The sequence below is a fragment of the Somniosus microcephalus genome, chromosome 12 (assembly GCF_052327205.1).
Source record: "Somniosus microcephalus isolate GS21.2 chromosome 12, FLI_Smic_1.0, whole genome shotgun sequence".
Lineage (NCBI taxonomy): Eukaryota > Metazoa > Chordata > Chondrichthyes > Squaliformes > Somniosidae > Somniosus > Somniosus microcephalus.
In genome coordinates this window covers 83,730,251-83,755,653 of record NC_140998.1, presented here as the reverse complement: position 1 = coordinate 83,755,653, position 25,403 = coordinate 83,730,251, and the positions used below count along the sequence as shown (strand labels likewise).

At 44.6% G+C, this 25,403-nt stretch overlaps 1 long non-coding RNA gene across 12 annotated transcripts; it reads right to left on the bottom strand.

Annotated features, from left to right (window-relative positions):
- Positions 1-2,077: 2,077 nt before the first annotated feature.
- Positions 2,078-23,395, bottom strand: LOC147109365 (uncharacterized). 12 transcript variants are annotated; one of them, XR_015080254.1, is made up of 6 exons: positions 23,064-23,393; positions 21,486-21,628; positions 19,156-19,226; positions 8,011-8,041; positions 7,016-7,117; positions 2,081-3,854 (listed from the first exon to the last, which is right to left on the bottom strand). It is a non-coding gene; the product is annotated as an uncharacterized LOC147109365 (long non-coding RNA). The 12 variants fall into 12 exon arrangements; XR_015080255.1 differs by having other exon boundaries at positions 19,177-19,226; XR_015080249.1 differs by having other exon boundaries at positions 2,082-3,854; positions 7,016-7,232; positions 23,064-23,394.
- Positions 23,396-25,403: the final 2,008 nt, after the last annotated feature.

The following is a 25,403-nucleotide window of genomic DNA, read 5'->3' as shown; positions in this document are numbered from 1 at the left end:
TTGAAGACCAGGACCTCAAACCCGGCACTAAGCTCATGGTCTACAGAGCAGCAGTGATACCCGCCCTGCTGTATGCCTCAGAGACATGGACCATGTACAGCAGGCACCTCAAAGCACTGGAGAGGTACCACCAATGCTGCCTCCGCAAGATCCTGCAAATCCATTGGCAGGGTAGGCGCACCAATGTCAGTGTTCTTGCTCAGGCCAACATCCCCAGCATCAAAGCTTTGACCACGCTCAATCAGCTCCGATGGACGGGTCACATTGTCCGCATGCCCGATATGAGACTCCCAAAACAAGCGCTCTACTCGGAGCTCCGGCACAGCAAGAGAGCCCCAGGTGGGCAGAGGAAATGCTTCAAGGACACCCTCAAAGCCTCCTTGAAAAAGTGTAACATCCCTATCGACACCTGGGAATCCCTGGCCCAAGACCGTACAAAGTGGAGGAGAAGCATCCGGGAAGGCGCCGAACACCTCGAGTCTCTTCGCCGGGAGCAAGCGGAAGCCAAGCGCAGGCAGCGCAAGGAGCACATGTCAACCCAAGCACCCCACCCACCCGCCCCTTCAACCATCGCCTGCCCCACCTATGACAGAGACTGTAGGTCCCGCATTGGACTCATCAGTCACCTGCGAACTCATTTTTAATGCGGAAGTAAGTCATCCTCGGTTCCGAGGGACTGCCTAAGAAGAAGAAGAAGTAGGAGGGAGGGCCCCCGATTCCTGGGGCATTGGGACCAGTTCTGGGGCAGGATGGACCTGTACAAGATGGACGGGTTCCACCTTAACAGGACTGGGTCTGATGTCTTCACGGGGAGGTTAACTAGTGCTGTGGGAGAGGGTTTAAACTAATTTGGCAGGGAGAAGTGCAGTAGGATGAAGCATTAGAGAGGAGGTACGGAGGATTGGGAGCAATAAACAGCGTTAGAATGAAGAGTAGTTCAGAAATAGGAGAGATCAGACAGAGGGGAAATGCGAGGCAGACTAAGGTGGGTTTAGAGTTTATGTGCGCAAATGCACGGAGCATGGTAAATGAGGTTGGTGAGCTGCAAGCACAAGTGGCCACATGGAATTATGACATGGTGCCAATAACGGAGACCTGGATCAAACAAGAGGAGGCATGGCCACTTAATATTTCTGGCTACAATGTATTCAGGAAAGATAGGGAAGGAGACAAAGGAGCAGGGGTGGGGGTGGTGGCAGTGTTGATCAAAGATACTGTTACAACACTAGAAAGGGATGATGTACTTGAGGGTTCAAAGACAGAATTTATTTGGTTATAATTAAGGAACAATAGAGGAGCTATTACGCTGCTGGGCCTATACTATAGGTCACCAAATAGTGGCAAGGAGATAGAGGAGCAAATTTGCAGGCAAATTGTAGAACGATGCGAGAACTTTAGAGTAGTGATAATGGGGGACTTCAATTATCCTAATGTAGACTGGGATAGTAACAGTGCAAAGGGTAAAGAGGGGGAGGAATTCCTGAAATATGTACAAGAGAACTTCTTGGATCAATATGTTTCCAGCCCGATGAGGAAGGATCAATGTTGGATCTAGTTCTGTGGAATGAAATCTGGGAGCATTTGGGAAACAGTGATCACAATATCATTAAGTTTAGAGTAGTTATGGAAAAGGACAAGGAAAAATCTAGTGTGAAAATACTCAACTGGACGAGTGCTAATTTCATTGAATTGAAAAGGGATCTGGCCCAAGTGGATTGGAATCAAAGATTGGTAAAACAGGTAAAACAGTAAATGAGCAATGGCTCCCCTTCAAAGAGGAGCTAGTTAAGGTATGGACTAGACACATTCCCATGAGGGGGAATAGAAGGACATCCAAAGCTAGAGCTCCCTGGATGACTACAGCTATAGACATTAAAATGAAACAGAAAAAGGAGGCTTATGATAAATGTTGGGTTCATAATAGAGAACCAAGCTGAATATAAAAAGTACAGAGGAGGACTGAAAAAGGAAATAAGAGGGGCAAAGAGAGTGCATGAGAATAGATTAGTGGGTAACTAAAAAGGGAACCCAAAAGTCTTTTCGAAATATATAAATAAATAGTAAAAGGGTATACAAAGGAAGGGTAGGGCCAGTTAGGGAACAAAAATTAGATCTTCCTGTGGAGGCAGAGGGCATGGCTGAGGTACTAAATGAGTACTTTGCATCTGTATTACTTCCTGGCCCTGGGGGTGTTGCTGGGGCACTGCCCCTTTCAGATACTTCTGTCCAGGCCTGCTTCATGGTGGCCTTGGCGACGCCTTTGTGAAAAGCTGCTCCCTCCTTGTCCTCACTTCCTCCAGGAGGCATCAGAAATGTGTGGGGGTGGGGGGAGGAGCGAACTCCTCTGTCGCCTGAAAATGTATTCCACATCTGTCCAAAGATAAATGCAGGCAGGGAATGCAACCTCGCTTTAAAGGGCGCATCCTTGCTTTAAGTAGAGTCAGGACTCACGTTGGAAATTGTGCGCGTGATATGGGCGGGCTAACAGAATCGTCACACGATTGGGAGGCCAGTCTGTCAATCTTATTAAAATGAGTCCCGAGAATTAAAATGGGCTGGGTCTGATGCCAAAATCATCATGGGGGCTTGGTGCATGGGCCAACACCCCCTCCCCCCGCACGCACAATTTGCACCCCAAGTTAAAATCGTTGCTCGAATATTTGTGAACTACCAACATCGTGAGAGGTTTAGGATTAGGTACATTTTAGATGCCTGTATAAGCACGAATACCTCTTAAAGTAGCCTTGAGTTTTTTAAATTGTGGTTCTGCAGACATGTCACTTTTCAGTAATAAAGGTACTATTATAACTGTCATTGATGCCTATCAAGCTACAGATTGCTTTGGGGAAATAATTTGTGGATATATAATTTGTGGCCACTCATAATGAGCCAAATATGCAGCAACTGAGTCCAAGTTCCTGACCAAAAGTTTGCAGTTTAATTTAGCTTTCACAACACAACAGCAGCTAGGGAACTGCTTGACTGCAAAGATTACTAGAATTTTAATATCAGTGCAAACTGTCATTAAAAGTTTAACTAGCCTTTTAGTTTTACTATAAGTATACTTATGTGGTTTAATCACCAACTACTCGTTTAAAGGATTTTGATACTGTAATCAATTTCCTACAAGCTCTGTGACAAAGTAGCGAAGCTCTGATAAAATGTAAAAATTGATAAAGAACTAATATTTCTTCAATGATTATATGTATTTAATGTTTTAATTATAGTTAGTGGTACAGTACATTTGTAATGGTTCAGAGAAAAGGTCAAATACAGAAAATTAATTAGTTTTTCAAACAATATTTTTTAATTATGAGTGATCTGCAGCCCATGTTTACACGAGAAGCTCCCAGCTGTCAGGTATTCATTGTCTGTCACAGAAACTCTCACTAAGCCATGCTGGGCTAAGACAGGATTAGAAATGATGAACCGACATGTTCTGTAAATCTTCTCACTCGTGAGCCAGTAAGGTGGACCCTGGTACATTTGATTGGCAGCGTGCTCCACTCGGCCAGTTTGCTCTGCTATTGGCTTATTCAACAGGCCTCTGTGGTTGTACTGAATGTCACCTGCTGTGCCCAGCACGTGCCCAGCCGTCAATTTCTTCACTCGCCCCTTGTTGTGGTGCAGGTGCTCAAGCTGAGAGGGGAGGCAGACCATTCATCTGGGTGGCACGTGCAACATTTAGGGCATATGGCACCCTAGTTGTGTGTTGAGAAGGATAACTGACGCCAAGCAGAGTCGTCACTAACTTTACAACAGATGGGAAGAAGCACTGCATTCAATATTCAGACAGATGTCCCCTCATTCCACCTGTCTTATAACTGGGGCAATGTACAGTCAAAAATGTATGCCTGATAATCAACCAGACACAGAGCATAATTATAAACAACAGAGCAGCAAATCTTTAAGATGCATGTAATCACTATATAAAATGTGCTTCTATTGCCATGTCTGATCGCAATATTTGTGTATGACTACTACAGATAGAAAAATACCAGATAATAACTGCTTAAACTGATCAGCTTTATTGTGTAAGTGATTGTTGAGGCAATATAAATACTATTTTTGAACCACAAAATTCCACAAGGTGATAGTCCTAACGAAGGAAATAGGATTTCATAAATAAATCAAATTAATGTAGAATGGGATTTTTCTTAGATTAGCAGATTGTTAAACAATTTTTTCCCATAAGGAAACAAATAGCCATAAAGAAAATCTATAATAGAGGACAATGTAAGTCATTAGAAAGTAATGAAATCATAATTTGCTTATTTAAAAGTATTATTTTAAAGTATATTTGTATATTATACCGTACTAACAAAATACTTATTTTCTTTGGCTATTGTAATATACATTTTAATAGTTGCCTTATCTAGTCAGCCTGCAGAGTCACATGGTTCTCAAGTAACAACATCCCATATTCATATTAAAATTAAAATAAACAATATATTTATTAAAATGATGAATTGAAAAATGCGCAGAGCTATCTTTTCTATATATTTAAAATCTTCTAAACTAAACTGTCAGCATTTTTACTGTATAACAGTACAATTAGTACTGTTATACAGATCAAACAATATAAAATATACACTTTAACACACTTTTGTGAAACACTGGTAATTTAAAAACTTAGATAGGCTGGAAGATATAATTTTGTAATATTTGTCTGATGAACAACAAAATATAGAATATTGTTACTTTAACATAAATGTGACAGCTGAAAAAAGACATATGGAGGGAATGGGGGTTACCCCCCAGCTCAGCAGCACAGAACTCGCGAGGTTAATTACAGATATTAACGCGCTGTACTTCACGTTCTCACCATCAAGAAGCTTCAAGCTTCCAAATGACCTGGCTGCAACAATAAGACCCTCTTTAGCCCATTAACTAATTGATAAAATGTGAGTGTTTGGAATGAGTCTAATTAAATCACAGAACTTGCAATTAGTGCCCAATTTGGTAGCTGTTGGTAGATGACAAGGCTAGGCTGGGCCGACTTTGGATGCTGCAGGCAGCTTTTATTTTGAAGCAGCAAATTTACAAATATAATAATTGAGAAATAGTTTAAGAAAAAAAACTGATGGAAGTGAAGGCTGTCATGGATGTTTACTCCAGGGGCTTGTAGGACAACAAGAGCCAATAACTAAAGCACACTCATTCTTGTGTGGCACACTAGACAAGAGACAAGGGTCCCAGATGGATTGTCAGAGCTTAGGCCGGGATTATGATGAGACAGTGGGTAATTATTGAGTTGCAGTGCCTGAGCTGTGATTAGTGTCTGCAAGCTTTTCACTTCCTTCAGAGGAAGGATTGTTGCTGCCTGTGTTACCCTGTGTCCCTTACACAGCGCAGAACAACACATTTCAATTTGACAGGATCAGTTCTTCCCTTTGATTACAATCTGTTACCTGTATGTTACTGCAAATTAATCAGTCATTCTTGTATAGCTGCCCTATAATTTTATTTCTAAATTAAATAAATGTGTATTTCAGTTTGGCAGTGTACAAGGCAAGAGCATTCGTTAAATTCCACCGTACTTTTCCTCCATAATAATGAGGTAAGCCCTTTCAGACCTCAATTTCAGTTGCACAATGCAACATACAAATCAGCTTAACTGTTTTAGACCTGAAAAATCTGTAAAAACTTCCAGGCCAGTGCTGAATATTTCAAATTTTTGATCTGTAGTTGATTGTGAATAAGTGTACAAAACTAGTTATTAGAATGTTCTTCTACAGGTGGGTTTATCTCAATCTCTCATTCTGTTTCAAGAGTCCATATTTATTCTGCACAAACATCTCAGGCTTGTATTGTGCACTCGAAGCTGCAAATTAGTAGGATCTGATCAGAGCAGCGCAGATGAGCTCTACAAACTGAAACATGTATTTCACAGAGGAATTCTGTGAACTCAGTAATGCATTAATCTGAACATCTCTGCAAATACAAAAGTGAAGGAACATGTAAGCGTCAATGAAGTAAAGGAAGATAAAGCATTTACTTTGGGTAAGAATGTCTTGTTTTACGCATTTCAGATCTGGTTGGCCACTTCCAGTCACAGCATAGAAGGTGCTTTGAATAGGAAATTCCCATGCACACTCACCAAAGTTGGAGACAAGACCAATACAGTCGTGTCAAAGTCTTTACAAGATAATGTTCTCTATAGATTGATTTTTGTATTTCTGGACGCAGTAGCATTTTACATGAATAAATCTTAAGCAGACCTCACCATAATGCAACCCTCAAAGTTAAAACATCATGGGAGTTATTTTGGTGAAAGGGTGAACACAGGTGCTAAATGGGTACTGTGCTAATACGACACGCCTGTTTGAAAGCCTGGTTTTAGCTCGCAATTTTAGTCCCAACTCCTGATTGCCATAATTTGAGCTTGCCTGGAGCTGCTAAAACAGAAGCACCTGCAGGTTTAGCACTCAAGTGGTGATTAGGTGCAATTTTTGTGGAGCAGTATATGTGGGCTCTACTCACCCACTTCCTCTGAAGGTGTGGAGTGGGCTGGCTGATGCACAGCGGCAGGTTTCAGGATGGTTCAAGGACCGAGTGAGAGGGCACACAAGTTCTCGGACAGGGCACTAGATGTCCTGATGGAGGAGGTCCAGAGGAGGAGGGATGTCCTGTACCCTTGGGGGGGTGGGTAGGAGTCCACCAGTCCCTCCTGTCTCTCTCTCCTCCTCAACCTCCTCTCCTCCTCCTCCTCCTCTTGTGGCTCCTGAGCTTGATCATCTGGCACAATTGCTGGTGGTAACGGTTGGTCTCTCATGATTGCCAGATTGTGGAGCATGCAGCAAGTCACCACAAATCTGGAGCCCTCCTCACCATCCTGCCCCTCCTCTCCCTCTCTCCTCCAGCAGCTGGTGCTGCTCTGCCTGGCCTCATCTCCTCCTCCCATTCCTGCTCCAGACCAAGGGGGACCCCTCGCAAGATGCCCATGACCAAGCACTTCCTTTCTCCTGGTTACTCATATAAGGTGTCCAATAAGGTACAGTAGCACAGTACTTACTCTTTTTAGGTGAAGTCCTCAGAGAATTTCCAGAATAAATGTTGATAGTGTTGGTGAAATCTTGACAAAGTCTCCCAATGTGTTTCAAAATCCTCTTCAAACCTCCAGCAGCAAGTGAACATTAAAAGGTGATACACCTTTAAGTAGCGTTCGAAATCTTCAGCAACGACTAATTTATTCCCAATCAGCTGGTCATTGTTTTTTTTTCTTTTTTTTCCTAAATAAACCATTAAAACTTCAAACAAACCTTAAGAAATCAAATTAAAATTTGGTTTTCCAGCCCAATTATGCACTCCAGTCCCCGCGGCGCCCACCGGTCACGGAAGTGATCGAGCACGCCGGCGGACACCGCGTGCTCCATCTCCAGGGCCACCCGGGCGCGAACATGGCCGCAGAAGAGATGGAGGCAATCCGGCCGGACGACCCCCTTGATCGCCCGATGCCTGGACCAATTAATGGTTTTCTTAGCCAGGCCCAGGAGCAGACCCACGAGGAGGTCCTCCAACCTGCCTGCTCCCCTCCGCACCGGGTGACCATAGATCAAGAGCGTGGGACTGAAGTGCAACCAAAACTTGAGGAGCAGCCCCTTCAAATAATGCAGCTGGTCATTGTTAGGAGAGGGCATTAGATCAAGCACTAGCCACGAAAATGCCATGCAACCTTGTTAATGAGCGTTAGCTGGCAATTTATGTGGCAATCAGCTGCTTAACGATCCTCTGGGCGGCCATTCCTAGTGCAAGCTTCAACTCCTTTACCAAGGTGGCGAATTGCGCTAAACATGGGCTAAACTGGCATTTCAATTTAAGACCTCATCTTGGCCACCTCAGAGGCTCTTTAGCACCTAAAGTATCCGGGGAAACTCGCCCCCATCTTTCTTGCATTCACTGTTATTGACCAAGACTGTCGAGTTTACAGGACTATGGACTAGCCGGTTTGCTTTACACAATGACTCAAAGGCACTGCTTTCAAAAATTCCAAGCTCACTGTTGCATTACCTTGTGATCATTTTCCAGGCTTGAGCATTTTCTGTTTGAGAGACCAAAAATAAAACTGAAATTTAATTTTTAAAAAAAGAAAAAAAAAGAAAACACAAGTATGCATTAAACATTTAATTTATGAAAATATTACATTGATAAATATTTCACTATGATGACGTCAACAATAGAACAATGGGAACAACTCAATCACTGGGTACAAGCTTTACAACTTACATTTACACAGTGCCTTTAATGTAGAAAGATATCTCAAAGTGCTTCACTACGGTATAAGGAAAAAATGGATGTCAAGAGAAAGGAGGGGTGACACAAATCTTGGTCAAAGAGGCGGGTTTCAAGGAGGGAGGTGGAGAAGAGGAGGAGGTGGAGAAGAGAAGGAGTTTAGGGAGGGAATTTCAGAGAGTGGGGCCTAGGTGGCTGAAGGCATGGTGGTCAATGGTGGTGTGAAGTGAGGGTGGATGTACAAGTGGCCAGAATCAGAGAAATGGAGAGCTCAATGGGGAAGGAGACTGTAAGACTGGAAGAGATAGGGATGGGCAGTGCCATGGAGAGATTTAAACACAAGGATGAGAATTTTAAATTTGAGGCATTGGGAGTCGACCAGAAGAGCACTGGAATAGTCGGGTCCACAGGTGACAAAGGCATGGATGAGGTTTTCAGCAGCAGATGAGCTGAGTTAAGGGCAGAGATGGACAATGTTATGGAGGTGGTAGTATGTGGTCTTTGTGACGGCGAGGATATGGGGATTGGAAATACAGCTTGGGGTCACTGAGATTACAGACAGTCTAGGTCAGTGGGAGACAGTGGCTGGGTGGGGATGGAGTTAGTGGCAAGTTTGTGACGGGAATTGAAGACAATGATTTTGGTCTTCCTAATGTTTAGCTGAAGGAAATTATGGCACATCTAAGACTGTATGTTGGACAAGCAGCCTGACTCTAGTAGGCCTATGTTTCACAACACCCTTTAGACACCGCAATGTCCACACACCACAGGCATCAACACAAATTGGCCTTAGAGCATCTGACTCAAACAGTTCCAATAAATCTCTATGACTAACAGCCTGAATCTCACATAATTTTCCATATTTATGTTTATTTACAAAAATCTATATGTACATTTGTATAGACAGATTATCACATGGATCCCTTCATCACTGTGTCATATCACAATCTAAGTGGCGTCTTTTATTTCTATTTTTTTCCATTTCTTTTTAACGTATACTAAATATCACATAAAGTAATAACTAGTTCCAAAATCTGCTTTGTTTTACCACAGCACCTGCTGTATGGTACTGCTGTTCCTCAAATCAAATCTCCCAATTATAGTGACTCATTTTACCTCAAACTCACAGCCACAATGAGTGTGCTGGGCGTGAGAATAGTAAGAAAACAACTGTTATATAAATAGACATGTTTATGAGAAAGGATAATTCAATCAGAATTAAGACTACGGTCGCATACAACTCAAGCTTCTCTCTTTCAGTTTATGATGTAATTTGAGCTTCTCAATGTGATTGCAGCTTTGTAGCTCACTCACAGGTAAGGATTATCCCATGTGCTAATCACTAGTCCTGCCTTTAGAGTTTATACCAGCAGTTCTTTAGAAACAAAAAAGCACAACCTAGAAATTTAATCACGCCCAAAAATGGGGGAGCAGGGCGCACCTGCTTACTGGGTCCCGGGGACCACGGGAAATTGGTGTTGGGAACTCATGATTCAGACGTGCAACCAGCGATACATATGCAATACATTGGCATGGTGCCTGTTTGGGGAGTGGGAAATTAAGCTTCACTGACGCCACTTAAAGACAGCCAGCACCTATTAATGGGGAGGTGCACTCTGGCTGCAGACAATAGCGAAACTTGAAAACTGTCTGGAAGAGGTCCAGACAGAGCTCCCAGGTTCTCTGGTGCCAAGTTGACGATCCTGGTCCAGGTGGTGGACAGCAGGAGGGAGATCCTGTTCCCACCCCACCCCCAGGGGGCAGAAAGCCCTCCAGGCAATACCTCCACCACCAGTGGGAAGAGGTCGCTGAGGAGTTCAGTGCCAGAAGCTTAGCTTCCAGGACATGGCTGCAATGCTGAACGAAGTTCACTGACCCCACCAGTGTGGTCAAGGTAACTCTTACTCTCTGCTCAGACCTCACTGACCACAATACTTCCTCACCTGCTTCCCTTCACTCTCCTACAATCAGTGTACCACACTTCACTCCACATCCTTCTTCTATACTCACGCGCTCACTACTATTACAACCTTCACTTCCGCACACTTCACATCTTACATACTGCATCCCAACTATTCTGCCATGACAGGCACATTCTCCAAACACATCAAAGACTGTCACTAACACACTCTTGACATCAAGGCAGCATTTGACAGAGTGTGGCATCAAGGAGCCCTAGTAAAACTGAAGTCAATGGGAATCGGGGGGAAAAATCTCCACTGGCTGGAGTCATACCTAGCACAAAGGAAGATGGTTGTGGTAGTTGGAGGTCAATCATCACAGCCCCAGGACATCGGTGCAGGAGTTCCTCAGGGTAGTGTCCTGGGCCCCACCATCTTCAGCTGCTTCATCAATGACCTGGACGACATTCAGGCTTGGGCTGATAAGTGGCAGGTAACATTCGCTCCACACAAGTGCCAGGCAATGACTATCTCCAAAAAGCGAGAGTCTAACCACCGCCCCTTGACATTCAACGGCATTACCATCACCGAATCCCCCACCATCAACATCCTGGGGGTCACCATTGACCAGAAACTTAACTGGACCAGCCACATAAATACTGTGGCAACAAGAGCAGGTCAGAGGCTAGGTATTCTGCGGCGAGTGTCTCACCTCCTGACTCCCCAAACCCTTTCCACCATCTACAAGGCACAAGTAAGGAGTGTGATGGAATACTCTCCACTTGCCTGGATGAGTGCAGCTCCAACAAAACTCAAGAAGCTCAACACCATCCAAGACAAAGCAGCCCGCTTGATTGGCACCCCCATCGACCACTTTAAACATTCACTCCCTCCACCACTGACGTACCGTGGCTGCAGTGTGCACCATCTACAAGATGTACGGCAACGACTCGCCAAGGCTTCTTCGGCAGCACCTCCCAAACCCGTGACCTCTACCACCTAGAAGGACAAGGGCAGCAGGCGCATGGGAAGACCACCACCTCCAATTTCCCCTCCAAGTCACACACCATCCTGACTTGGAAGTATATTGCCGTTCCTTCATCATCGCTGGGTCAAAATCCTGGAACTTCCTTCCTAACCGCACCATGGGAGTACCCTCACCACATGGACTGCGGCGATTCAAGAAGGCGGCTCACCACCACCTTTTCAAGGGCAACTAGGGATGGGCAATAAATGCTGGCCTTGAATGAATTTAAAAAAAAACTCCCTTCTTGCAGGAGAAGGCTGTGCCCAACTATGCCAGGAGACTGCCACCGGAGGAGACTGAGCCCGGATGCACATTTTCTTCCCTGTGGAAGTAAATGTGCTGGCCATCACAGGCAGGGGGTGCATGGCTGTGGTGAGTGGCAACACTGGACGAGACGTCGCACTGGGTTTCTTCACATCATATCATCTTTTTCTCTTCTTACTTCTATTTGTCTATCCACTCTGCTTGACAAATTACAGCTGCTGTTGCCAGCCACCTCTTCCTCTGCTCTGCCTTGATGCTAAAAGCTAACCCTTATCCCTCTCTTTCATTTTAGGTGCTGAAGATGTGGCAATACCTCTACCACTTCAGGAAGAGGAGGGCAGCCTTCCTGAAGATACAGCACCACTAAATCTGACCCTAGCAAGCTCTAGCTCAGAGATTGGCATCATGCATATTTTAGAGGCTAGATTAGTGGAGGGGGTCTTCACGTGGTGAATCACCAGCCATAAGTGTGCAAGAGGGGGTATAGGGCTCTAAAGGTGCCAGCTCGCCACTGGATTAGATCACATACTAGCTCTGCTGCAGAGGACTCAGATGCAGACTTTGAGGGCCCAGGCTACCGAAGAAGGCTGATGGGCATGTACCAAGAAATGCTAGGTGCAATGGGCAGCCTGGCAGCAAGCTTGCACACAATGTCGTAGAGCATGGTGGCTGCTCGAGGTCAATCCACCATAGCTATCAGAAGTGTCCTCAATGGAAGCTCAGCAGCCTTCCACCTCCCACACTATAGCCACTGGGGAAACACTTCATAAGAGCACTAGGATAGGTAAACAAGCACAGAAGACATGCACTAAAGAGTTGCACAAGGGTGATCCTTAACTTATTTCTGTTAACTGTTAGACAATGGAGTTGAGCTGTTGGATAAATGTGTTGTTTGTTTTGGTTTTGGTGTTGATATTTATAGTGAAGCGGGGGCAAGACCCATAAAGCTGGACAGATGGAAGATGATCGGATGGTGGTAGTAAGGATGGTGATGATAAGGATTGCGGGACTGTTGGTGTATTGAGGATAGATGCTTCAGGTGAAACGCTTTTGGACATGCTGCTCTCTGAGCGCTCTGTCAGCAAGGAGCACTGATGGTCGATACTGTTCCTGCTCCTTCTGCTGTAATTCTTGACCTACATTGCCCAGGGGGTGGTAAGGGCTGGTCTCTCAGGATGGCAAAGTTATGGAGCATGCAGCAGATGATGATAAATCTGGATAGCCGCTCAGGGCTGTACTGCAAAACTCCTCTTGAACTGCTCAGGCAGCGGAAGTATTGCTTGAGCACGCCGACTGTGCTCAGTGATGTTTCTGATTGCAGCATGGCTCTCGGTATAGGTCAGCTCTGCAGCTGTTCCTGGGTTTTTGACAGGAGGCATGATCTAAATCCGAAGGGGATAGTCCAGCAGCCAGCCTGTAACCTGATGGCCTGAAATAAAGGCGGCACAGATGACTGGTACCAGATGAATGAATCATGACTGCTGCCAGGAAACCTGGCACAGATCTGCATGATACAATGCCTGTGGTCGCAAACAAGCTGGACATTGAGGGTGTGGAATTGCTTTCTATTCAGTAAGATGCCAGGATGGTGATGGGGAGCACGCAAGGCAATGTGGGTGCAGTCCATGGCACCTGGGGAAGCCTGAAATGTAGGCAAAGCCTAGTGCTTTCTCATCTTGAATGCAAAGATAACCCCCCCAGCTTCTATTCTCTACTGCTAACCGTCTTTTTAAATCCCTCTCCCCTGTCTCCTCCAGCAATTGCAAGGTGCTCCTGGGCTTCTTTGTTTCTAAGATTGAGACAATTCAATCAGCTGCCTCTGCCACTTCTCTTCCTTTACCGAGCCCATTGCGCCAAACTACCTCTAAGGTTTCCCCCGTGTTAGCCCTGAACTCGTATCTTTCTCCAGTTTCTCTCCGATCTCCTCTCTTAACCTCTCCGTGCTCACCTTGTCCATGAGACCCACTTCCTGCTCCCTCGATCCTATTCCCACTAAACTGCTGACCACCCAACTTCCTTTTCTGGATCCCATGTTAGCTGACATCATTAACGGTTCTCTCTCCTCAGGTACTGTCCCCCTCGCCCTCAAATCTGCCACCGTCACTCCTCTCCTCAAAAAAAAACCCTTGACCCCCTCCGTCCTTGAAAACTACTGCTCCATCTCCAACCTCTTGTTCCACTCCAAAGTCTTTGAATGTGTTGTCGCCTCCCAAACCCGTGCCCACCTTTCCTGGAACTCCATATTTGAATCCCTCCAATCGGGTTTCTGCTCCAACCACAGTACAGAAACGGCTCTCATCAAAGTCACAAATTACATCCTTTGTGACTGTTACAAAGGTAAACTATCCCTCCTTTCCTTCTCAATCTGTCTGCAGCCTTTGACACGGTTGACCACTCCATTGTAAGGGGTTTTCCTTGGGAGCTTTCCCTGAGGTTTCTCTCTCTAGAGGCCTCGCTCTCTTGCACAGTAAAACCTTGAGTGGTTCAACCTACTCGCCCCTTAGATTCTATACTCTGGACTTAGGCGCAGGAACTACAATGTAGAGAAAACTCTTGTAGGCCAAGTTTGATGAAACAAAATGAAATTTTATTGCATAAGGAAAAATATCAAATCAAATGCAAGCAGATAAGGGAATACATGGGAGGGAAAAACACACAAACAAATCATAATGACACAGTACTAACTAAAGCAAATACAGGCATCTCATACTCTACAAAGATCATCATGAAATAAGGAAACACACGGAACATCGAGGGACAACAACTCATGTTAATTGTACCCTTAAATCCACCCCCTTATTAAACCTATCTAGATCTGATTGTGAAGGGCCAGAAACATGCTCACCAATCCCACTAGGAAGTGCAAGGTTTTGAAATCGAGCCTGTGTTTGGTCCTTTCAGGCGTTTCGTCTCCACGTGGATCGTGGAGCCCCTGCGAGCTGCGCCACGCCTCTCTCCTGAGGTGGGGGTCGGGGGCGGCTAGACACCGACGGGCCTGGATGTCGGCGGGGTCGAGGATCATCGGCTCGACCCTGGTTAGAGGAGCCTTGGGCTGGCTCCCATTGCTTCTTCAGTTTCTTTTCTCCTCTCCCGAGCCGGGGTGGCTGAAAGGTTTCTTCTCTTGGGACCTTTATTTTTTTGTCTCTTCTCCCAAGTTGGGTCGATGGCCTCTCATTCCGGCAATGGCCCGGGGACGGTCGATGATCTCCCGATGTGCTTCCCCAGGGCGGAATGCTGGTTTCGAGACGGCCTTTTCGATGTTGGCTTTCTTCTTCCTCCTGCGATTGTCTGCTTCTTCTTCTGGGTGTCCGGATTCAAGCTGCGTGTTTCCAGCTCTCCAACCCTGCGTGTCCAAGCCTGCTTCTCCTCCAACTGCCGAAAAGTCTTCCAGATATACTTTCTTCCAGAAACCTCCGTCTCCCGCCCAAAATCAGGTTAGTCTTTGTTTTACTTTTGGCGGGCTGGGAGCACAGTGGGGTAGCCATTATATTTTAAAATGTCTTAAACAGCTGGTAAAAGGCCCATCTCTGGTCTGGAATTACCTTCATTGTTTTTACTGTCCTGCTGATCTCGTTATCTAGTCCTGGGTGCTGTTCTCATGAATGTGAAATTGTCCCCTTTTGTCTGGGTCAACATTTTGATGGCCTCTGTCTCCAGGCCGATCCTGACTAGACCTGCATCTAATCCATATGCATACGTGTGGGTCTGGTTTCGTTCTCTCAGAAACGGCTTCCAGAACTTGCTGTAGGTTGAATCCACAAAGCTGTCTGAGGTTGCGCAGGAACCATTTTAAAGTGTCCCAATAAGCTGGTCACATGGTATGGTGGCCATTTTGTATGCCCCTTTTTCTGGGCTTCTTTTAAAACAGTCTTAAAAAATCACAGCCTCTTCTGCCATTTGTTGTGTCTGTGTATAATAAGACACAGACTGCAGGAGAACGGTACAACAGGTGTTTACTCAACATGGCTCACACTGGAACTGATCTGTACAGATTACTACTCAGTGCTATATACAGGTGTGGTCACTGCCGGTACTGCAGTATACATGAGCTCTGCCCTCTCTCTCTCTCCCCCGTCGACGCTGCTCAGCCCTTTGCTGTGCCGCTCGGTCGGGCTCTAGCCCGCCGCTGTCCGGGAAGAGTCTGCGCACTACCTGTTGCCAGCCCGTTTTGCTGGACCACCTCGACTGGAAAGCCAAGCCTGGCTCTCGACAGCCTCCCCCGCAATTCTCGAGTCTCTGCTGGATGACTGGGCGGTTGCCCGTGGTCGACGCCCGAGTCTCTGGCCTTGACCTCCAATCCACTGATCCCTAGGAACGAATCCCCGGGAGGTGATGCAGAGTTGCAGGTAGGTTCGAACTTGCCTTGTCGCCAATGTTGTGTCTTTGTATAATAAGACACAGACTGCAGGAGAACGGTACAACAGGTGTTTACTCAACGTGGCTCACACTGGAACTGATCTGTACAGATTACTACTCAGTGCTATATACAGGTTTGGTCACTGCCGGTACTGCAGTATATATGAGCTGTAAAAGATAGTTCCCCCCTTAAAGGTATATACATTACACCATTTGACCCTTATTAATACAAAGTCCAATTTTGCAAATCCTACACCATCCTCCTCCAATGCCTCTCTACCATCGTCCAGCTGGGTGGGACTGCACTCAGTTGGTTCCATTCTTATCTACCTAATCGTAGCCAGGGAATCAACTGCAACGGCTTTTCTTCCCACTCTTGCATCGTTACCTCTGGTGTCCCCCAAGGATCTATCCTTGGCTCCCTCCTCTTTCTCACCTACATGCTGCCCCTCAGCGAAATCATCCGAAAACACAGCATTAGTTCCCACATGTTCGCTGATGACACACAGCTCTACCTCACTACCACTTCTCTCAACGCCTCCACAGTCTCTAAATTGTCAGACTGCTTGTCCGACATACAGTTCTGGATGAACAAAAATTTTCTCCAATTAAATATTGGGAAGACCGAAGCCATTGTCTTTGGTCCCTGCCATGAACTCCGTTCCCTAGCCACTGACTCCATCCCTCTCCCTAGCATCTGTCTGAGGCTGAACCAGACTGTTCGCAACCTTGGTGTCATATTGACCCTGAAATAAGCTTTTGACTACATATCTGCCGCATAACTAAGGCCGTCTGTTTCCACCTCTGTAACATCGCCTTGTCTCAGTGCATCCTGCAGATTGGAGAGTGGCAAATGTAACCCCACTCTTTAAAAAAGGAGGGAGAGAGAAAACAGGGAACTACAGACCAGTTAGCCTAACATCAGTAGTAGGGAAAATGCTAGAGTCTATTATAAAGGATGTGATAACAGGACACTTAGAAAATATCAACGGGATTAGACAAAGTCAACATGGATTTATGAAAGGGAAATCGTGTTTGACAAACCTACTGGAGTTTTTTGAGGATGTAACTGGTAGAATAGATAAGGGAGAACCAGTGGATGTGGTGTATTTGGATTTACAGAAGGCCTTTGATAAAGTCCCACATAAGAGGTTAGTGTGCAAAATTAAAGCACATGGGAATGGGGGTAATATACTGGCATGAATTGAAAATTGGTTAACAGACAGGAAACAGAGAGTAGGAATAAATGGGTCTTTTTCAGGGTGGCAGGCGGTGACTAGTGGGGTACCGCAGGGATCAGTGCTTAGGCCCCAGCTATTCACAATATATATCAATGATTTGGATGAGGGAACCAAATGTAATGGCCCAGAAATCCGGTTTGGAGGCTTCCCTCGGGTGCAAGCCTCCGACCTGCACTTACCTAGCGCTCCGTCCGTTGTGCTGTGGGCCTGCATAGGATTCCGATCCTGAACCTGCTCCAACTGCCGGCGCGCAGTGCTTGCGTATCCCAGGGGCGCAGTTAGTTCGAAGCGTCCCCTGGGATCACATGGGCTATGGAGAGCCAATGGTAGCAGGGAATCTGTATTCATAGATTTGACAGGAAGACCTGTCAAATCTATTAATACAATTCAGCCCCAAAACATCACTAAAACTTCAAATAAGTTTTTTTTAAATCACATTTTTAAAATAACCATAAATTACATAAAATAACTATTTTAAACAACAATTAAAATTTTTGAAAAAATTAATTACAGTTTCTAATGGGGCTAAAAATAAACTTACCTTTAACATATTTAAAAATAATAAACCTGTGGGAAAAATGATTTAATTTAACTTAATTCACCACTTACCTTGTTAAAAGCAGGCCTTGCGACTGCTTTTTACAAGCGAGGCTCCTGGAGACTTACCCTCCAGGAGAAACCTGCAAAAGAAACTTAAATTCCAGGCATACATGCTGCCTCTCCGGAGCACGCATTCGACCTGTGAACCCCTTCCTTTAAGGGAACGGAAATTCCGGTTTCCTGTGCATGCGCAGTGCATGCACGAAACCGGCACTTTCGTCGGGCCTACGCGTGAGTACCCAGTGCGTACTCGCCCGTGGGGACCCGAAGTTCTGGCAATATTTCCAAGTTTGCTGACGACATGAAATGCGGGATTGTGAGTTGTGAGGAGGATGCAAAGAGGCTTCAAGGTGATTTAGACAAGTTGAGTGAGTGGGCAAATACATGGCAGATGCAGTATACCGTGGATAAATGTGAAGTTATCCACTTTGGTAGGAAAAACAGAAAGGCAGAGTATTATTTAAATGGTGATAGATTGGGAAATGTTGATGTACAGAGGGACCTGGGTGTCCTTGTACACCAGTCACTGAAAGCAAACATGCAGGTGCAGCAAGCAGTTAGGAAGGCAGATGGTATGTTGGTCTTCATTGCAAGAGGATTTGAGTACAGGAGCAAGGATGTCTTACTACAGTTATACAGGGCCTTGGTGAGACCACACCTGGAGTACTGTGTGCAGTTTTGGTCTCCTTACCTAAGAAAGGATATACTTGCCATAGAGGGTATGCAGCAAAGGTTCACCAGACTGATTCCTGGGATGGCAGGACTGTCGTATGAGGAGTGATTGGGTTGACTAGCCCTGTATTCATTAGAATTTAGAAGAATGAGAGGGGATCTCATTGAAACGTATACAATTCTGACAGGGCTAGACAGACTGGATGCAGGGAGAATGTTTCCCCTGGCTGGAGGGTCTAGAACGAGGGGTCACAGTCTCAGGATATGGAGTAGGACATTTAGGACTGGGATGAGAAATTTCTTCACTCAGAGGGTGGTGAACCTGTGGAATTCTATACCACAGAAGGCTGTGGAGGCCAAGTCACTGGCAGGCCCAGAAATTGGTGTCGGGGGCTTCCCGCGGGTGCAAGCCCCCGACCTACACTTACATAGCGCGCCGACAGTTGAAGCCTGGCCCTGCGTGGATTTCCTGTCAGTGGCCCGGTTCAGCTCCCGGCGTGCTGTGCTTGCGTGATCCAGCGGCGTAGTTCGATGAGCCAGCTGGGATCACGTGAGCACTGGGCAACCAATCGGAGGTTGCAAAAGTTCATTCATGAGTTTGATAGTAAGAACTGTCAAACTCATGAAAACTCCGGGCGGCCAAAACAGTACTTAAACTTCAAATAAAAGTTAAAAAAACATCCCACTAATTAAATGAACTATTAATAACTGTGAAAAACGAATTTAAACAATTATTCAAATTTTTGAAAAAAGTAATTTTTTTAAAAATCGGGTCTAAAAATACACTTACCTTACTGTAAAGTCTTTAAAAATAATAAACCTGTGGAAAAAAAATTCTAACTTTAATTAATAGACCACTTACCTTTTAAAACTAAGTACTTACGTCTGCTTTTTTCTCGCGTAAAAACTGGAGGCCTTATCGCACGGGCAACCCTGTAAAAAAAAAGGAATTTCAGCGCGCACGTGCAGACTCCTGCGCGCACGCGTTCCACCTCTGAACCCCTTGGTTCATGTGGTGTATGTAACCTGTTCCACCTTAAGAGAACTACCTTAAGAGATGTACTACTTTCTCTTGGCTGCTGTATACTGTAATACTGTAATACCGGTGGTGACCACACCGGTATATAAGTGTTGTGCAAGGATTTGCTGGGCAGTTCAGCCCTGACCTTCGAATAGTAAAGACCTGTTAAAAGTTATTCTTGTTGTCTGTGTCCAGTGATTGATCCTAAACCTAACTGGAACATACAGACTCAACAGTTCAGAGGAAAGGAAATGCCGGTTTTCCGCGCATGCGCTGTGCATGCTGAAAACCGGCACTTCCATCGGGCCCACGCGTGAGTACACGGTGCTTACTCACGCATTGGGACCCGAATTACTGGGCCAATATATTTAAGAAGGAGATAGATAGATTTCTAGACACAAAAGACATCAAGGGGTATGGGGAGAGAGTGGGAATATGGTATTGAGATAGAGGATCAGCAAAGATCATATTGAATGGCAGAGCAGGCTTGAAGGGCTGAATGGCCTACTCCTGCTCCTATTTTTCTATGTTTCTATCCACCGCTGAAACCCTCATCCATGCCTTTGTTACCTCTAGACTTGACTATTCCAATGCACTCCTGGCCGGCCTCCCACATTCTACCCTACATAAACTTGAGTTCATCCAAAACTCGGCTGCCCGTGGCAACAAGTCCCATTCCCCCATCAACCCTGTGATTGCTGAGCTACACTGGCTCCCTGTTAAGCAACGCCTCGATTTTAAAATTCTCATCCTTGTTTTCAAATCCCTCCATGGCCTCACCCTTCCCTATCTCTAATCTCTTCCAGCCCCACAACCCAACCCCCCCACCCCCCACCCTCCTCTAATTCTGCCCTCTTGAGCATCCCTGATTTTAATCGCTCAATTGGTGGCCGTGCCTTCAGCTGCCAAGGCCCTAAGCTCTGGAATTCCCTCCCTAAACCTTTCCGCCTCTCTACCTCTCTTTCCTCCTTTAAGGCGCTCCTTAAAACCTACCTCTTTGACCAAACTTTTGGTTATCTGCCCTAATTATGCCTTATGTGGCTCGGTGTCAAATTTTCTTTGTCTTATAACACTCCTGTGAAGTGCCTTGGGACAGTTTACTACGTTGAAGGTGCTATATAAATACAAGTTGTTGTTGTCTTGCTTCACTCGGTCCATGGGGACAGAGATGTAGGTGTTCCTCCTGGCATAGAGAGCCTCGGTGACCTCCCTAATACAATGGTGAGCAGCAAACTTGGAGATGTCACTGATGTCACCTGATACAGCCTGTGGCATAAAAGTTGAGGGCAATGGTGACCTTGACAGCCGCAGGCCCTCCTGTCCATGCCCTGGTTCGAGGTTCGAGTTGTGGTTGCAGAAAGTGACATAGTTCGGTGACACCCACCTTGGTGAAGTGAAGGCATCTGAGACATCGCTGCTCAGTAAAGTTCAGGTCGGAGTAGTGCTCCCCGAAGGCACGCTGTGTATTTGAGCTCCTGTGCATTGCCCTCATCCTCCCTCTTCCCCCAGGTGCTTCTGCTCTCTGTTGTGTTCTTGGCTTCTCTCCCTTATCCTCCAGCCCTAAAGGCAGACCTACCAGACCACCCATGACTGTAGTAATACTGTTTTAAAAGCAGCTAAAAACAGTGCAGCAGCATCAGAAACTTCTCAGAAGTCAGAAATCAGCTGTAGAAGTGATAAAATAGGCCAAAAAACATCCTGAATTGAACCAGCAGCCTCAACTGACAAACCAGCGACTAGCCTGTATGTAGTGGATGAACCCTTTTAAATACCACTGCTGCAGGACCCTTGTTGCCATTAGCATCATTATTTGCTGAGCAAGTTTAACACAGGGCGAGTCAGATGCTGAGGCAACCCAATTTCACCTACAACAAGCGTAGGACCCTTATTTAAATATTTGAATACTGTTTTGAATACATACATCACCCGCCCCGATCGCCTACAGAGGAGGCTGATCCAATACGTTGGGCGGTGCATGTCTGGCGCAGGACCGCGCGCGCCCACCAGCTTGGATACTTAGGCACCCGTTTTACTCCTGTAAAATGGGAGTGGCGCCAACTAAGTTCTTGACCATTGCCTTTAAATATTTTTTTTTAATTTGTGGTCGTGCATTTCAGATATGCTGCTGTCTTTAAAAAAAAAACTTCATACATCACAGGGCTCATACTCACTTTACCACAGATGCTCACAATAAGAAAACAAACTTATCCTGGTGTCTCTGTAATGATACATGATACGTTTGATTCTGCCACGGCTCATCCTTTGCATGCTCCTACTGTATTTACCATCAGATGCAGGTAGGAAGTGATAATAACTTAAGAAAAACAAGCAGGATGTCATATATATAAAAGTAATATAACCCAATTCTCCAAATATTTGGAGACAAAACAAAAAGCACATACAAACTATAGTCATTTGCTGCTAGTAAAGGACCTCTCTTTATGTAAAATTTTGGCAAATCTTTTTTGCAGTGTAATTATGTAAAGTGTGTCAAAATATATCAGATGATATTCACTCTTTGCCCTTCACCAAAGAAAATAGATTTTCTAGACAAGTTTACATGATGACAATAAAAGGAATCGTGTATGGAAAATAAGCCCACATAACTGGTATTTCTTTGGATGAAACAGATTGTATATTTCTCATAATATATTTCTAATAAAGAAATTTCAGTGGGTAGCCCAGAATAACCATTTTTATCCAATGAGCAAGAATGACTGTAGAACTGCCATTATTGCCAGTGAATTATGAAGGTGTCTTTTATCAGTCATGAAGATGAGTATGTTTACTAGTTCCACAGTCTTTTCTCCGGGGCTGTAATAGCACACACTGGGGTAGATTTTAACTGTCATCTCCGGGCAATAAACTTCGCGTTATAGATCATCCACCATCTATTCACCCCACCCACTGGAAAGGAAAATTGGGCGGGACATAAGACGGGTTGTTGACGGGCTACCGCCAGTTTTCCGCCCAACAGTAACAGTTAAAATCTACACCATTGTTTAACCTAAATCCCCCAAACATTTCTCAGTGCATCTTATATATTAAATAGTTAATTAGACTTTAGGTGCCTAATTAGGTATAACATGCAATTACCAAAGTATAGGGAATTCTTTATTTGACTCAAAATCTTGCCAGATTGCAGTAATATTCGATTATTGTGAAAAGTACAATACCACATGCATTTCTATGATACAAATTAAAGCTGCGTCCTTGTTACTGGCTGTGCTCTTACAATAATGGAGTGTTACCATAGTCTGGTAAAGTGTCTGCTACAACAGAGCTTTACAGAGAATTATATAGAAATTACAACATGGAACAAGTCATTCAGCCCAACCATTCTACCATTTCATTTTGCAGTATTTTGGAACAATTGTAGGAACACAGTTTGCATATTCCAATGGGAAACTAATGCATACAAACAGGTCCTATTCAGTTTCATATCTGAATGCAGATTGTATAGCCATTGTGTATCATCTTAAGTCGTGCACATGAACCGACAACCCATTATAACTCTTCATTTCACACAACACACCGATTCACCAGCACTCCCACAGGGAGTGAAAGAGTCCTGTAAACAGCAACAACTCTCTCACAGCCAACATATGCAGTGACTTTTCTTACTGTCCAATTGTAATTTGAGAAATTCACAAAACAATTGACTGGAACTAAGCAGGAGTACTAGAAATCAGAGTACAACACTATGACTATATACTGTTTTTTCTCAGTATAATACTTTGCCAACATACCTTAGAGAAGAAGATAAATTCAAAAACATCCAATATTCTGTAGCATGAAGAAAACTTGATGGGCATTTTCATACCTTAATTTTTACTTACTGTCCATTTTTTCATCTACAGTAAAATATCTGAATCACATCAAGTTCTGCATCCTCACTGATAACCTAACAGGAGCCTCTAGAACATGACACTGGTGTTACAGTAGATGCTCATTCTAAACATCTTGCATGCAACTCTAAATGATTCCTTTCACCATGATCAACAAGAGAGTCATTTTTATAACCAACATTATCCAATGCAATATAATATTCCTGACGTGGCCGTAGATCAAGATTAGTGAATAAGTAGCTCAAAACTTTGTAGGTAATCCTCAGATCTGGGACGAGTCCTTTGGATACAATTTCATTATCTTTTCACATTAGCTCCATCACCGAATAACTGGCAAAGGCACATTTGCACTTCAGGAACTTGCACATAACCATTATCAAAATATAGTAGCACATTGTCTGCATTAATTTGTGGGATAACCATCAAAATTCAGTTATCTACTTCACAACTTTCCACAGTAACCAAATTCAATTTAAATCAAATTCAATCAAATAAGATAATGGGAATGTTCAGAAAGAGATAATTCACCACAGTAACAAGCTCTTATAATACTGCATCCACAGTATTTTGCTTTTGTCCTATAATACTGCAGTAGTTTGAAAGAAAATGATCCCCTCTTTTTAGAAAATGCCTTCAGAGTAATAAGGCTCAGTAGCAGTTGGGCCCTCATGGACTCAGTACAATGCTAGGTAGGATATGAATGCCATATGGGCACACCACATTCTCTAGGCAATCTGGAAAGTGAGCAACAGACTTTTGTGTTGGGCACAAATGGGCACGATATTGACGGTGCGTCCGCAATCACTTTTAGGTTCGGGTCTCATTAACATTTTCTTGGTGAGTTCCAGGTGTCAAATATGTGCCGCCCTGCAGCTCGCAGGGCTGCGAAGGCGGAAAACTAGCCGTCTACTGCATACAACCGGCCAGCAGGAAAAGCCTAATTGTGGGGAAGGGAAACCGAATATCGGGGGGGGGGGGGGGCGCGAGAATGGGTTGGCAATGGGCTGATAGATTTTTGTGGGGCTCCTGTTCTTCCTGGCCCCACAACAGTCTTAATAAAAGCAACTTTCCTTTTGGCAGAGGCCTCCATCAGTTCCTTTAAGGATCCCCAGTTAAGCCTCTCAACACCTGGAAAAAGTGAGACCAGCATGCTTCGCCTATTGCTCCTCGACAGTTGTGATCAGGGTCCTAAAACAGGCATAGGACCCCAATTTTCATATTTAAATAGCCTCCATCTATATTGGAGCACAAGGTCCACGCCAGATTTTCAACTGCCAGTTGGCCATTTTTCAGGGATGAAACGGGCAGCTGGCAGTTGAAAGTGTCCCCCAGAGTGTCTTGTTAGGGAAGCTTATATGAGATAAAGCTCAAATGTAGCAACATTATATTTGATATTCAAAAGTTTTGAAAAGAACGGCTTATTTATGCCAATCTAAAATACAGACCTCAATGACTAATGGCTTTTGTTATAGATTAGCTGTTAGTAGACTGGTGTGAGTATTTTAAAACCAATTTATGTAAATATATTTTTTCTGTTGACAGTTAAAGTTTAAGGCTTTACTCTGAGCTATTTCCGTCTATTTTAAGTTTTCAAATGAGTAGCGTCTTCATGAAAAATTACTTAGTAATTTGTAGTACTGAGTTTTACATCATTGCATTGTTAATAAGCAAACAAGAAAAATGTTGTCTGTTGCGTCCGTGTATAATAAGACACAGACTGCGGAGAACGGTACAACAGGTGTTTACTCAACGTAGCTCCCCACTGCAACTGATCTGTACAGATTACTACTCAGTGCTATATACAGGTGTGGTCATTGCCGGTACTGCAGTATACATGAGCTGTAAAACATAGTTCCCCCCTTAAAGGTATATACATTACAATTCCTCCCCTTTTAGATTAACAGTACCATAACACTCATTTAACAATTAAATATCAAACTAATTACAATTAACACTTTTAACATGCAACATTAGCTGAAAATAGTCTATTTATATATTCAGTCTTTGGGGAGGCTTCCTGATCTTTCTGGATAGCGCCTTTCCCGAGTGTCTTGCTCTTGGTGCGGAAGTGATTCTGGCCCCCTGTCGTCGGTTGGTTCATCAGCTTCCGATGCTACTGTTTCTGGGGGTAGGTGCGACCTGTACGTCGGGTTCATCACCAGGTACGTATGGGCGAGGTATGGGGTTGACTTGTTCCTGTGACTCTAGGATCTGGTCAGCATCGCATCTCACGATGCTCTC